The sequence below is a fragment of the Denticeps clupeoides genome, chromosome 7, assembly GCF_900700375.1.
Source record: "Denticeps clupeoides chromosome 7, fDenClu1.1, whole genome shotgun sequence".
In the NCBI taxonomy this organism is placed as follows: domain Eukaryota; kingdom Metazoa; phylum Chordata; class Actinopteri; order Clupeiformes; family Denticipitidae; genus Denticeps; species Denticeps clupeoides.
The window spans coordinates 13,115,889-13,130,645 of record NC_041713.1 but is presented as its reverse complement, the minus strand read 5'-3'; the positions used below and the strand labels follow the sequence as shown (position 1 = coordinate 13,130,645).

Below are 14,757 nucleotides of genomic sequence, written 5' to 3'. Positions count from 1 at the left end.
CTAAAGAAAAGGGACAGAAAATCATTTGTTTAGGTCAGTTAAATAGTTCAACAGATGTTAATGGTTGATAAATGGATTTACCATGAAAAATAAAACAAGAAAATGAACATATTTTGATCAAACTCTCTCCATTTCATACACACACACACACACACACACACACTCAGCTATTCTCCAGATCGTATTTTATCGGGACGAAGGCGAGCCCTTGTGCGGTGTGCTTGGTTGCCCTTTTAACTGGCTGGGCATGACTACATCTGTACCCGGCAAGCTGGTGAGCTAAATTGATTTAGGCACTGGCACCTCTGTACCTCCATGCTTTAAGCTCACTGGGCCGCGGTCAAACACGTTTCTGCAGTGTTGGGGGAAAAAGAACACATTGCCCAGAGCAAGTCATGAATATTCACCGCCGTCTTCTCCCTTCTTCGCTCCAGCACCTCAAAAAAGAACTTTATAAAATACACACACAAACACACACATGCATTTGTATGCATATAGACAGATACATTTCATTTATGAATAATAGAAGCTTTTACAGAGTAGAGAATGTTCTGGATTTTTTTTTTTTTACTTTCCACCCCTTTCTAATCTTTCGTTGTTCCTTACCAGAGGAAAAAAAAGGAGATATCATCACTTTAAATAACCCAAAAATCAATAGGCCGGTGTTAACTCCGGATTAGCCACCCCCCAACCCCCGACTCCCCTCCTGGAAAATGGCAGCAGTTCATTTAGGTAATGGTCGGCGAGAAAAAGGCAATGACATAAGGGCCTACAAACATCAGAGTGGAGCAATCCACTCAGGAAACGGCAAACAGGCGAGTAAATAACGGGCAGACTTCCTCATCCATGAGCGGTGGGCAGAGTGGGATGAAGCCGGCAGTGTCTCTAAGATGGAGGATGTCCCAGAGTGCGGCTACGGCTCCACGCACCGCTGATGAAAGGGCTGGGAGCTGATGTGCTTTGCTGCAGTGTTTGGGTTTGTGTGTGTGAGCGTGTCTGATGCTAACGCTAACTCTAACACGTACAGAGGCACGAAAGACGCGCATGCCGCGGTCTTGCTTTTGAACCGGACAGTGGGTGGGCCACGTATGTAATGGTCACAGTTCCGTTTCGGAAAATCCCAGCTTGGTGCAATTTTCCCTCATTCCTGAGCCCTTCAGCCAACATTTCTCATGTAGCAAAATTGCTTGTGCAGAATTTTTTAGCTCCCCCACCCGTGCCTTCAGCCTTAACTGTGGATGCCAGCGCATTTCATTGCATGGGTAATGTGATGCTCTTTGAAAGGAAGAGTGAGTGGTAACTGTAATGAGGACGTCTATGCCATCACAGTGCCTGAAAGGTGCTTAGCTCTGGTGCAGGAAATCCCACTTTTGACAGGTCCACGGAACTCCAGGCTTGGGTACGTGAATCCAGCAGAGTGGGAAACACTCTGAACGTCCAGGGGGCCAAAATGGGCCGCCAATGCACTGCAGAGCCCCTGGATTAGCAAATTGATAACGTTATATAACCATCTATGCGCTAACCCTGCCAAGAGAAGCGAGAAGAAACAGTGGACTAGCTGTCCTCGAGTCAAGAATTTCAGGGGCTCGTTTTAAACAAGAGGACCGTTCTTCCAATGTCATCTCGGATATCCATATATACAGTGCAATTACAGATAAGCCTAATCTTATACACACACACATACAGGATCTTCATTTTCTCCCCCTACAGTATGTACAAACCCCAGGATTAGTACAAGTCTTATATCTTTAGAATAAACTCAAGTATTGCACAGAGAGGGTAAACCTAACAAGGACAAAGCACACTGTTCTCTCTCTCTTTCTCTCTCTCTCTCTCTCTCTCTCTCTCTCTCTCTCTATATATATATATATATATATATATATATATATGTATGTATGTATGTATGTATGTGTGTGTGTGTGTATGTATGTATGTATGTATGTATGTGTGTGTTCATATATATATATGAGAATACGAAATTAATGCCGCCAGGGTATGAGCTGAATCCAAAACACTTTACCGAGCCAGCAGAAATTACTCTACAGCTCCTAGATATTACTGTTCTAATTTCCATACGAGTGCATATGCTGTTACTGTTTCATTATCATTTGATTTCTTGTATTTGCTCATTTGGCTACATGAGGAAGATTTGTTAAGGTATTTGCACCAGATTAGCATATAGAGAGGTGACATGAGAGAGAATGCCAGTCTAATAAAGCTCAAAAGTTACTACCTCTGTCACGCTAAGCCACTGATCTTTCGGGACCAAGAAATTATGTGATACTATATATTTTTTATTTCAAAAGAGCAAACGTAACATCCATGTAAAACATGTACTCATACTCATTTTCGGTTTCTGTGTCAAGCTTTACCTGATTCACATTCAGCCGCTGGTTGAAATGCGAAACAGTGTAGTGCTGAAGGAGGTGATGTGTAGGGTTACGGGGAGTGTTTTAGTGTTATCACACTCATGTTACACCGTGTTGCCATCTGGATCCACAAAAAGCATGTTTTTTTTATTTTGAAGAGGGGGGGGGGGGGTGCATGCAAATTTTGAATAAGAATTTCATCACATCTGTTGGCGGCATTAATTCCACTCTCTTATTTTAATACTGGGCTTTACAGCTTGTAATTGCATGATTTGCATTTTTTTTTCTCCCACACCCATGATAAATAATCCATGCAATACAAGGCTTCCCGTGCCAAGCTGGCACCACTCGTACTTTTTAATCTGGTGAAACAGTTGTTTTGCTCAACCTGGGGCTTATCTATTGTTGTTCCAACCATACTGTTGATGTGAGAATGTTTACAAAGCAGCGTGTGAACCCACCCACCACAACCAACGCTAACGTCGAGGTTCGAGGTCTTAACACCATCGTTACAGTCCACTCACTGCGTCTCTATTCTTAACTCGTCTTAAGAGCACAGTAACACATATCGCAGATTCATTTCTTCTGAAAGGAGAGAATGAACATGAGGGAAAGATGGGACTACATTTATGTGTATTTGTGTGTGTCTGCAGTGTTTGTTCTCAGTTCACTGGGTTTTGCAGCTCGGCTGTGCCACCCCTCCCTTACTCCCTCCCTCCATCCCTATCTTGCCCCCCGAGGGAGTTGAGACCAAAGCCGGCATACACAACTCCATCCACATCTGACACATTATCATATCCACACAAATACCGAACAAGGCGACTGACACGCCACACTCCTGTTGTGTTTTCATTTCCCCCGGCCTTTCTCTGCAGGACGAGGTGCTGAGACCCCCACTCACACCAACTTGGGGGTCTGAGACGTCTGCAGCCGTGCGTGCGGGACGGCCCTGCACCACGCCGACAAGAAACGCGAGGGAGAGCTATAACCAATTACATAACGGCGCAATAAACAAGGGCGCAGTGGCATCCAGCGCCAAGCACTTAACTCCCACAGAAAATAACAGAGTGTGCAGCGGCAGCCCTGCCCGCCTGAATGGAAACACAAGGAAAGGGATCTCTCTCTCTCTTCACACACACACACACACACACACACACACACATATGCAAAATACCTCAGCCGTGACACTCATAAGACCCGAATTTCCTAAGTGACGGAACATGCAATTCCGGCAACTCGAAGCTGTACTTAAGAAGCGGCAGAGACGCGTTGGCATTAGTGTGTTATTTGCACTGTGGTTTACATACCCTGTTCCCAGAGAGCCTGGTTACGGTTCAGTTTTGCTTTATCCTGCATGTAAATACAATCATTATGCAGAATTAGTTTTTTATAAAAAAAAGGAACCCTAAGCGCGCGTCTTCTTGTGCCGTGGTAGTAGTTAAAACTGACATTAATTATATATTCTCCAACGCCCACCGGGGACGAATTTAAAAAAGAGACTGACTTCAGCGCTCTGCACCAAATGCATGCTGAAGCCAACTGTGGACTTCCTGCCACACAGAGAAGTTTGAGGATGCCCACTCCGGACGCAGGCCGTGGCCATTTGTCCCCACGCTTCCACACACCCTCAGTTTGGTCTAACCTGGTTCGCCAGATGCCACCGTCCCCTGGCGGCCAGGGAAACAGAACAGCCGGGCCAGGCAGCCAGCGTCCTCCCGCTGTCTGGGAGACCCGGGGAGGCATTATGTTGGTGTGTGTGTGTCTGTGTGTGTGTGAGAGAAAGAGAGAGGGAGAGTTTCTCCAGATCTTGCCTCTGAACAACATTTAAAGCTTGTGTCATTTGCAAAGCTTCAATCAGCGTGATTCACTGATTTGTACAGCTCTATGCAAAGAAAGAGTCTTTCTCCACAAGGTAATTAAATTCTTCGAAGCGTCTTGTTTGTGCAGACGATGAAAATGTTTATATGTCACGCAGACATCATTGCATAACCCATTCAGGCCACGCTTTATGTTCAAGTCTGAATTCTAACTAAATTGAATTTTGACCACATGAATTTAGTTTGTTTCATTTTGATTGATGGGAAAAGGTCAGGAAAGTCAGAGGTGGCAAGTTTTATTTCATAATTATTAGTGATTTTTTACATTCTGTGCTACACGCATTATGCACTAAAATGATAACGAAACATTCACATTATTGAAGAAAAGTCCATAAACACACTTCCTTCTCCTGTCATTAAACAAGGATCTGGCAGAAAATAAGGTTTAAACCCCTAGGTTTATTAATGAACTTTGATTGCACCCTCCAGTGACATGTTTTCTCAGTGATCAATGGGGGGGATAGTGATTTGAGAAGAGGAGACGGGAGGAAGTTGGAAATGGTCCTAAACGTGAGCGTTTCAGCAGCCCTGTGGAGTGTGAACTCTCAGCAGAGCTGTTTGGAAACACAACTCCGCGCGTCTGACAACGCTGGGGATCATCCGCCGAGCAGCGTTCTTCATAACACGCCTCGGATAAATGAAATAAAGTGGTGGAGCGTCATTTCTACTATTACACCCCATTTCCAATGCAAATGCTATTATCGTCATTATCATTTTACAGCAGGAGAGTCATCAATATTCAAACATAAAGAGCAACCACTTCCAGGGGGAGGGCGAGGGGAAAAAAAAAAAAACTCAGCAACAACGGCAACACAACAAAACATAAATCCCAGCTTGTTCAATTACCCGTCATTAACTCCCATTTCCACGCAATTTCCATTCTCCCTCAACAATCAGGGGATCGCGCGGCGCACTCTCCATTAGCTGCCATCAAAAGGATGCATGGTGTTTAGCAACTAAAGAGAGAAAGAAAAAATCCCTGCTCTGTTCACTGACTGGGGCATTCCCAAACACAGTCCCAAACACACACACACACACACACACACACACACTCCAGCACTCTCCCTCAAGTCTGAAAAGCAAAATAAAATTTCCCCTTTCGCTTTATAGGTCAGTCTTAGTTCCAGGCGTACTATGAACTGAACATTTCATTATCGTCCACCCTCACCAAATAAATAAATAAATAAATAACAGGAGGAAAGAAACTACCCCCACCCCCCCACCCCCCAAACCCGCCCACCCCACCCGCCCCAACATTGTCAGCATCCCCACCTTCCCAGGTCCCCTGGCAGAATATTGATTTAATATATATATATATATATATATATATATATACACACACACACACACACACACACACACACACACACACACCAACTCACCCCGGTGTGATGCAAGCTCTTGTGTGGAAGTACAGCCACCGGGCGGTGTTAGCAGTGACTAGAGAGGAGATCCATGTAGCACACGCGCGCGGACACACACACATGTGCACACAAGCACACGCAGACACACACACACGCACGCACACACACACCCCACCACGCTCCTGCACTCGCTCACTCACTCACAGAGGGGAAGGGATCATTTTAAAAAGCAGCGCGAGAAACAAAAAGGTGAAGCACGAGGGGGTGGCACGGAGAAATACAGAAGGCACGAGGGGGGAGGGAGAGAAAGAGACAAGGAGGGAGGGGGGACAGACCAACAAGAGAGAGAGAGAGAGAGAGAGAGAGAGAGAGAAATGGGAAATTAATAATCCCAGAGACTCGTCCCCTCTGCGTTATTCATCACGCCGCTTTCTCACAAGCTGCGGAGAAGCCGGGATATGCAGATGGGAGGGGCGAGCTCCACACTCCATTGGTTGGACTCACTTCATTCCTATACATTGCAGCCAATCCTCTCTCTCTCTCTCGCTCGCCCTTTTTTTTTTTTTTTTAAACCCCCCCCTTCTTGCCGCCTTGAGATACAAATACACAGTATCTGCTGCACAGAGCTGGATTGGGGCAGGGCTGGAGAGGATGGAGGATAAAAGACAAATGAGGGGCTGAGAGGCGGGGAGGAGGGAGGGAGGGAGGGAGGGAGGGGGAGGAATATCGCTGGTGGGCTCAGCGATGCTGGGTCCAGTTAATGCACTATTAACTTTATTTGAGCTGACTTCTCATTTGATCTGCGGCGATGGGGTCAGTGAATGGTGAGCACGCCCCCCCCCCTTCCCCCCAAATCGCACCGTAATGAAATTGCCGACCATTTCCCCAAACCCATAATAATGAAAAAACAACAGGAGTGAAGCAGGTGATGCTGGCCCGGCGCCCTCCCTGTCAGACATTACAGGCAATTCCTTGCCTCCATTTTCCATGTTACAATGAATGCATTTCACAGCTCACTTGCTCCAAAGTGTGGGTGGTACGGCATAACATCCTACACCATCTGAGAGAATATCCAACACTTTTTTAGCACTCTCCTCTCCTCCCGCTCCCTCTCTCACTCTCTCTCGCGGTTGCAGAGGAGTGAAGCCCAGCACCAAAACCTCCACACTCAGCCGAGCCCATCAATTATTAAGCCTCACTGATAATCCACACAGAGCCCAATGCATTCCTACTGACATGCAGTCAAAGCCAATGCTTGTACTCAGTAAAACAAAAAAATACATTCTCTCCAGTTGGTTAAATGCTTCAATAAAATTAAAAGCAATGCAATCAATTACAGGATTTCATTTAAATGCCATGCACACAGTAGGTATGGAGCGTATTATAGTAAATTTGGTGTAGATGTATGATTTACATGCAGCATTATTACTCTTATAAACTAAAATGCTTCAAACTATGGCTTCAACACACATAAGTAATTAAGTAGGTCACAGAATTACCTTAAAAATACAGGGCACATAAGAAAAAAACGTATATAGGAAGAATAAATTGGACGCTATGCCGCTTTTATGATAGTGTATGCATGCAGAATCAGTGTATATATAAACCGGGGTTCTGAGCAGTGGAAATGTGCATTTATATGTAGCGTTGCTATATACGGCCACTATTTAAGTGCACAGGAAGTATCTAGGCAATTTCAGGTGCATATGGGATGAATATATTGATGTATTTATATATGCAGGATCCCTCATTTCAGCACACGAGCAACTGGACCAGCCTAACTTCATTGTCGGTGATGAAAGAGATCAGCTTATTGTCGGGCATGCAGATGTGTCAGCCTCCCCCTCAGTCCCCATTTCAAAGCTAAGCAGGGCTGCCTCAATCCTGCGCTTAAATACGCCGCAGTAATTTCACATTTTGGCAAAACCATCAGAGGCACGAGCGCAGAAAATGGCAGCCGTGGGGGCTGTGTGCTGGCGATGGGGGGTGGGGGTCTCTGAATAGTCAATTCAGTTGCATGATAAGGGAACTGTCGTGCAGAAATGGTGGATTGCTCACGCGAGGGACCGGGCCAATCCTAGCTCGTTACAATCAGCTAATTAGGCACTTCAGTCAGGCCTGCAAACAAGGCGACGCTTTGCCCCTTTGTAATCAAAAGCATTATTCAATGCAGAAGAATTTAAAAGCAGGGAGGGGGTGAGGGAGGCCTGAGCGGTAACGGACGCTCCGGTGCGCCACCATCCACTCGACAGCCTTTTTCCTGTTACTTGTTTAATTCGGCAGCCCGACAGGGGAATGTGATACACTATGAATGCAAACAGAGACGATGGGAGGGGCTGGGGGGGGGTGATCTGCTGGTTAATCTCAAACGCGAAGCGGGGCTGAGCCGGGGCCGGCGAGGCGGCCGCGGCCGGGAAAGAAACAGAAGGTAATTACCAGTGCCCTCCCCTCTCACACCTCTCCCCGCCTGCGGAGAGGAAATAGAAAATGGGTCTGTGCAATAGCGAGCCACCTAGCCTCCTCACCTCATTCCCCAGCAATTCAACCTAATCTACTCCCCCCATTTCAGAGGGAAATCAACAAACATTCATGCCACTGAATCCCTTCCCTTTGTGCATGGAGAGGGAAGAAGGGGTAGGGTGGCCGGAAAAGAAGGAAGAAAAGCGAAGAAGAGGTGGGGGGGCGGGCGATGATATCATAGAAGAAGATATCAGAGCCAATTGAGAATGATTGTCTCATTCAGCCACTGCATATGAGGAAGCCTCCTCGACTCAAACTGCCGCTGATGCCCGGCCACGATTCCCACCGCGTCACGTGCGCGTAACACAATTAGCCCTCCAATCAATCACAATTACGCCTGGAGGAGGCGCAGGTAACAGAAACCAGCAGTCAGCACTAGAACTGCACCGGCGTCTGCGGCCCAAACCAGCAGCGTCCCCCCGAGGGTCGCCTGCCAACGTTTCTTCCTTGCGCAGGATCTGGTGAAGTTTTCTTCCTTTTTTTTATTCTTTTTTTTTTTTTTAATTTGAACATTATCTTTACGTTTCTACGAGGCTGCAGGATCCTCCAGCTTATATTTGGTTTACTGTCATTAGATTCAATGATAGAATTAAGCCCAAGACTGAGCCGGGTACTACATCAATGGAAAATCAATTATCCTGTCAGAAAGTAGATGTATGACCCCAGGATTTTTTTTCCAGTTGTGGTGGGGGGGGGGAGGAAGGAAAAAGTGAAACCCACTCATATTTGCAGTGCAGCAGTTTAATCGTGTTTTTTTGATCTGATTCTGAGATGCCGTTTATCCACTCCGGCGCAGCGGCATTTGTATTTTTTTGACGGGCGTATCACATGATTCCGCGATAAAACAAATAAACGCTGGACGTGGATTTTCCTTCTGAAACCTGAAATGCACGGAACAGGAGTGAAACAGATCGACGTGGGCATTAAAATGATTCCTAATAATCGTTTCTCCCGTCAAAAAAAGAGAGAGAGAGAGAATAAACGCTGAATAAACACACACACACACACACACACACACAGTTTTTGCGAACTAAAAATCGTCAGGGGTGCTTGAGGAGCGCCCGAGCCCTCCTTGAAATAATGTGAGGGAGAAGTTGTGACCCGGAGCGCCGGGAGGTCTCCTTCAATCTACTGCGGCGAGGCCAGCGCAAACAATGCGAAGACCCCCCTTCCAATCACAGGGGTTTTAACCCAGTGCCGGCGGCGTCCCCCCTCCCAAAGTAAAGAGACGCGGTGGCGGTGGTGGACTCGGCGACACGCACGCCACCTTCCCTCCCCTCCCCGCTGTTGTTTTCTTCCCCTCTCCTCCGGCACGCACCGTTCCCAGTTGGAGCCGTAATTGACTTTATGCTGCTGTATCTTGGACGCAGCTGAAGCGCCCTCTCGGTGGATGCCGCAGATATGTCATACAATCCAATCTCCTGCTCCGCTCACATCATATCCCCCATTTAATTAAAAAGGCAACAATGCACACTTTATTTAATGGCCTGGCACCTCCCTCTCCGGGAGCCGCAGACTACGGCGACAGACTTCGGTTCGAATGCACAACACCTGTGCTGCAGCAGGGAGGATATGGGGGGGAAGAAAAAGACCCACAACACTATTTTCACAGGGCTTTAATACACACAGCACACGGGGAGTGTTGGCTAATGTTTAATAAGTATGTACTAACTAAAAATCTTGGAGAGGAGAAACTACCCGCCCAGCCTGTTTTGTTCAAGCGCCATTATTCCTGCGACCCAGAACACAAATTTGATCATATTTCTGTAGACTTTTTGTTTTCATGCAATGGCAGGAGCCCACTGCAGTCAGACAGCTCTCACGCAATCTACTGTTGCCAGATATGTGATTTTTTCAGCCCAAAAGTGCACTAAAGAAACTCCCCAAAATATCAAGTCTGCCCAGTCTGGCAGTCCTTATTTTTTTGCTTGTAATAATGCTGCTAAAAAACTAAAGAAGCAAAAAAATTTGATGCAAAAACGAATAAAACAATAATAAGTCTAGAGACGTACAATCTGGACACCTCCACAAATGCAGCCAGTCCAGACTGGCCCCTCTGCTTTTTAATATTGCACAGGAGCCCATTTTTGATCAAATTAGTGTGGCAAGAGATCGATAGGAGCCCAGTGCTTTGTGGATCTCTGTGTCGCCTGCCGCCGCCGTCTAACTGCGGCGTGCAGTGATGTGCAGGCGAGGAGTAATATCTGCATCGTCGCCGGCGAGATTATGCCTTAGTGAATCTGTCATTTCCCATTTCGATTAACACACTGTTGAGTGGGGCTCATCACAGCACGTCCACTTCGCACCCACACCCCCAACCCCCTAAAAGAAAAAGAAACTGCCAGGGTGAATGCAAAAACCAACAGCAGCTTTAAAGCGACCAGACAAGAGTTGAAATATAGGGGACCTGATTCCTACAAAAAAAATGAGAGATGAACTGTAATAAAGTCTTGTGCCCCGGGTCACCCTCCGAGAGAATATGGGGTAATGCAGCGATAAACAAATGGCTTTTTTAAAGCGCGGGACGGAGCGCAGTCGCACCGAGTCAGTGGCTTTTGGGTCAAACCGGGGGTTTGGCCGGGGTTAACAGACCTCTGAGAAATGCACGCTGTTGGTACATGTCACTTTGAAGGGGTTGCAGTTCACTCGAAATCTATCATCTCGGACTGTCCTCGGCTAAGATGTGGATCAGTGAACAGTATATTTGATTTGACAGGGTCGCGAGGTGCTGCCTGGAGACATTAATAAACTCTAGGAGTCGGCGAGGCTCGCCACTCACTTGACCCAACAGGTTTCGGCGCTGATCAAAACAGCGAACCCAACTCACATCAAGACAAGGCGCCAACTCAAAAAAAAGTCTCGCTTTACTGCTGTGTTTCATGAGTACTTACGAGCCTCTGATGTTGTTTAAGGGGGAATATTTGAAGCAAACGCATGTATCAATACAGCCCTCATAAAATATTATCAAGGCCAGAAAAAATACTTACCTCTCCTGCCACCAATCAGAAATCACCTTGTCATAGGGACCCTTTTCAAATTTATTTTAAAGGAAAGTAAAACTGTCTTGTAAATGTGTAAAAGTGGGATACAGTGAAAGAAATCGAGTTTTGTCAATTTCTTCCACCCTGTCCATTTTCCTGATTGCTTGGCAAGGCACACATTAAAGACCTGAAATGAAGGAGTCCCACAAAGAGATGCGCAGTGGCCATCTCCACAATGTGCCCGAAAAACAGATTACTAATGGAGCAAATGAGCATGTTCATAAATTATTGTTAATTAAAAGAATCAAGGGAGACAAAAATAGGGAGAAGGAAATCGATGAAAGAAAAAAATTTGATGAGAGAAAAAAAGTGAAGAGGTATAAAATGATCTTCTTCCAAGCCAACTGCAAAATAACCAAAGGGATTTTAGTAACCCAGTTTCACAGACTGGCTTTTAAACTTCAAAAACAGAGAGAATATTCCTTAAAATTGCCTACTGTGAGATATAAAATAAAGTCTACCTCATGAACATATCAAAGTGTTAGTCAGTCAAAAACGATAACACCCTGGGTAGTGGACCTTGAGATCTAAAAAGAGGGCAGGTCTGAAGCTATCTCCAGGAGTAAAAAAGCCATGCACAGTCAGCAAGAGACAGAGAGCAGGCCTCTGAACATCAGAAAACGCTAAAAACAACTAAAGGAATGAAGAAAGAGTAAATGGGTGAAATATTGCATAAGGAGCTCTTCAACAATGAAGCTAAGGACACAACTGTCAACCCTCAAAAAATACAAAAATAAATGGAAAGAAAAGAGAGAGAGGACAACAGCGCTCTGGAGCAGCATCTGCTGGCGTCTCATGGAAGTACAGATCCAGCGCGGCGCACAAACACGAGCCAGCATCTTCACACCATTATAATTGAATAATAATCTAATTTGTATTTTCCGGCCCCTCCGTTAGCAGGCGAGGGTTTAAAAAAACATTTATTTATTTAATTATTTATTTATTTTAACAGATAAAGACAATTATCTCTGTATCCTTTAATGTTTTAATTCTGGAGCAGGCGCCATTATGGGTGAACAGATAGGGTGAGCGATGATTAAAATAGCAACTCGTGTTGGTTCGGAGCTTTGAAATGACTTGTCCTATCACAGCGAATGCACATGGGAAGCATCCCTCTGTCTCCCATTAAATCCCCGGTGTTTAGCATATTGTAGGCCCATGGCTGGTAAATTAGTCACATCTGAAATAGCCTAATTAACAGATAGCAGCTTAACCTACTTATCAGAGCAAGCCACTTGGAGTTTTTTTATGAGGTGGGGGTTGGCAGGGCTGGTATGGTTGGGATGGCCTTTCTATTCTTCCTTTTATTTTATTTTTATATAGAAACTCCAAGTTCTAATGGTCAGTGTTAAGTTTTGTTCCTAACCCACTATTGGATTTTGAAACACACATGTGCACACACAGACACAAATACACAGTAAATGAGGGGATATTAATGTGTCAAGAGATAGTTTGTTGGGTCACTATTACCCAGCAACCACTATTGCGAACAACTACTGCAAAAAAAGAATGCCCTCAATGTGTGATTATTCATAAATAACTTTAATGAATAAAAGTTATTTAAAAGGACATAACTTTTACTCTCCCCTTCACTTGGTACCTTCACTCCAGCACTCCCTCCAACCCTTTCTCTCTTTTTTGTTTCTCTTGCAACCTGGAACAAAGCGTAAAAATGTAAAAGAGTAGCACAGAAAAATATGGTTATGGTTTTAGCAAAAAAAAAAATCCTGAATAGACTGAACCAAACTGAGTCGTATTAGTTTAAAGGTATTTTTTATTTGTCCTCTTCCTTCATTTTTCTAACATGGCAGTGTAATGTTAATTTTTTGCAACATTTATGAAAGGTACATAGAATAAGATCCATCTGCTGTTCACGGCAGGAACATTTTATCCATATTCAATAGGAACATGCCTGTCTCAATATCCCTAATCATTCTCTGACGGCCCTTAAAGAACTGCAGAGCCGACACTGGAAATTCCTGCAGTAAATTTGATGAATCTGGCCATGCCGATACCTTTAAAAACATTTCCGCAAAGCAGCAGCCAAGCATATTAAAGAATAAAATACAATTCTGCCACATGACACTTTAATTTAACCCGCTCACACAGCCGGCCCATCAACTCCAGCAACTGGCTGGCATGATGGAGAATCGCCTAAATATCGCTTAATCGATCTGAGACGCATTCTTTCTTTCTCTCCCCCTATACTGTATTACCCATTCCACAGTCAGCAACCACAATCTCATTTTAATTGACTGGGGTTTCTTTTCCTTTTTTCTCTTTTCCAGGGGCCAAGACCGCGTGGCAGACTTGTGAGAGAATGACAGGGGCAGTCTCCACCCATCTCCAACTCCCCTCCCTCCTTCCCTCCCTCATTTCAGGGGTCCATTTACAATCAGATAATCTTCATGCCCCCTAACCACATCAGTCCCTGTTGCAAAGGGCCTGGAGGAGCTGAAACGGCAGCCTTTTTGGAATGGTTACTTCAGCTGCTTCAGTGCTCTTTCTCTCTCCTTTTCCTCTTTCATTCTTTCAGAAAGGGCCTGGAGACGTTGAAGCTACAGGCACACCTGACCTTGGCCTGGGCTCGCAGTCATTCAGCCCTAAGCTGTGGTAATGCAGGTAACAGACATAACAATCTCCCGCTCCATCCATTACTCACCACATCAAATGATCATTTAGCCGGCCTGCTCTGTGATTGATTGACTATGCCTGTGCCTAAATCACCCTCATAAAACGGGTATTGTGACAATGCTGGGACTGTGACAGGTGAAGGGACGGTATTGATTCACAGCTGCAGCTGGGACGGAGGTGAGGAGGGGTGCGGCGGCGAAGCGGCCCGAGAACCGAGAGGAGCAAAGGGGGCCTGCTGCCCCCAAGGTGAAACTCATCCCCCACTGACAAAGTTAAGATTGTCCATCCTTCCGCTGATTTAATTTCCTGTTCCTATTTAAGGCCCAAATTCAGACTAATCGTTTGATAGATGTTTAGCATTGATTATTTCCAAAGGTGGTCAAAAAGTAGAGATGCAGCATGTACCAGTATCAGCGACTGTTCATTAAAAATCAATATTACCAATGATTAAGACTTAATTTAATACTTAATTATTCCTACTGTGATCTTTTACATGTCACAACATTCATTCAGTGCTGAGTTAGTTTAACTAAATAAAACAATTAGAATCTATTCTTTCTAGTTGTACAGGGCTGTGGCTTCTTTAGATTCTTTAGCTTCCTAAGCTTATGTTTTAATGCTATTCAAATGTCTAGTGTTATCAGCAGGATTTAGAAATGTTTCAAAGATGGAAAAAAACATTTTGGGGATGTACATAAATGGAATAAAAATACTTATATATTTTACAATAGTAAAATAACAAAGCTGAGCATCAAATATCTGACCAAAATGTGCTACATTATATAGATTTCCCTGTTAGCGGTTAGCCTTCCTGTCACATAAACTACGCCTTTTATAAACAGGCCATTAGCCTTAAAAGATACTGCTGCCTGCCACAGCAGAAGCAAATAAAACGTAAACTTGTAATTAAAGTCATTTCATTTCAAGCTGAAGTCTAAAAAAAGACAGAAAA

The 14,757-nt window shown here is 44.9% G+C and overlaps 1 protein-coding gene across 13 annotated transcripts in view; it reads right to left on the bottom strand.

Annotated features, from left to right (window-relative positions):
* The window catches only part of rbfox1 (RNA binding fox-1 homolog 1), a 197,197-nt gene that overhangs the window by 55,521 nt on the left and 126,919 nt on the right, over positions 1–14,757 (bottom strand). Inside the window, exon 1 of one of the 13 annotated variants that reach the window (XM_028985494.1) lies at positions 5,629–5,845. The exons of the other annotated variants lie outside the window; for them this stretch is intronic. The gene's annotated coding sequence lies outside the window, so the exon portion shown is untranslated. Of the gene's footprint in view, positions 1–5,628; positions 5,846–14,757 lie in introns of those variants that run through there. 13 annotated transcript variants of the gene reach the window in all.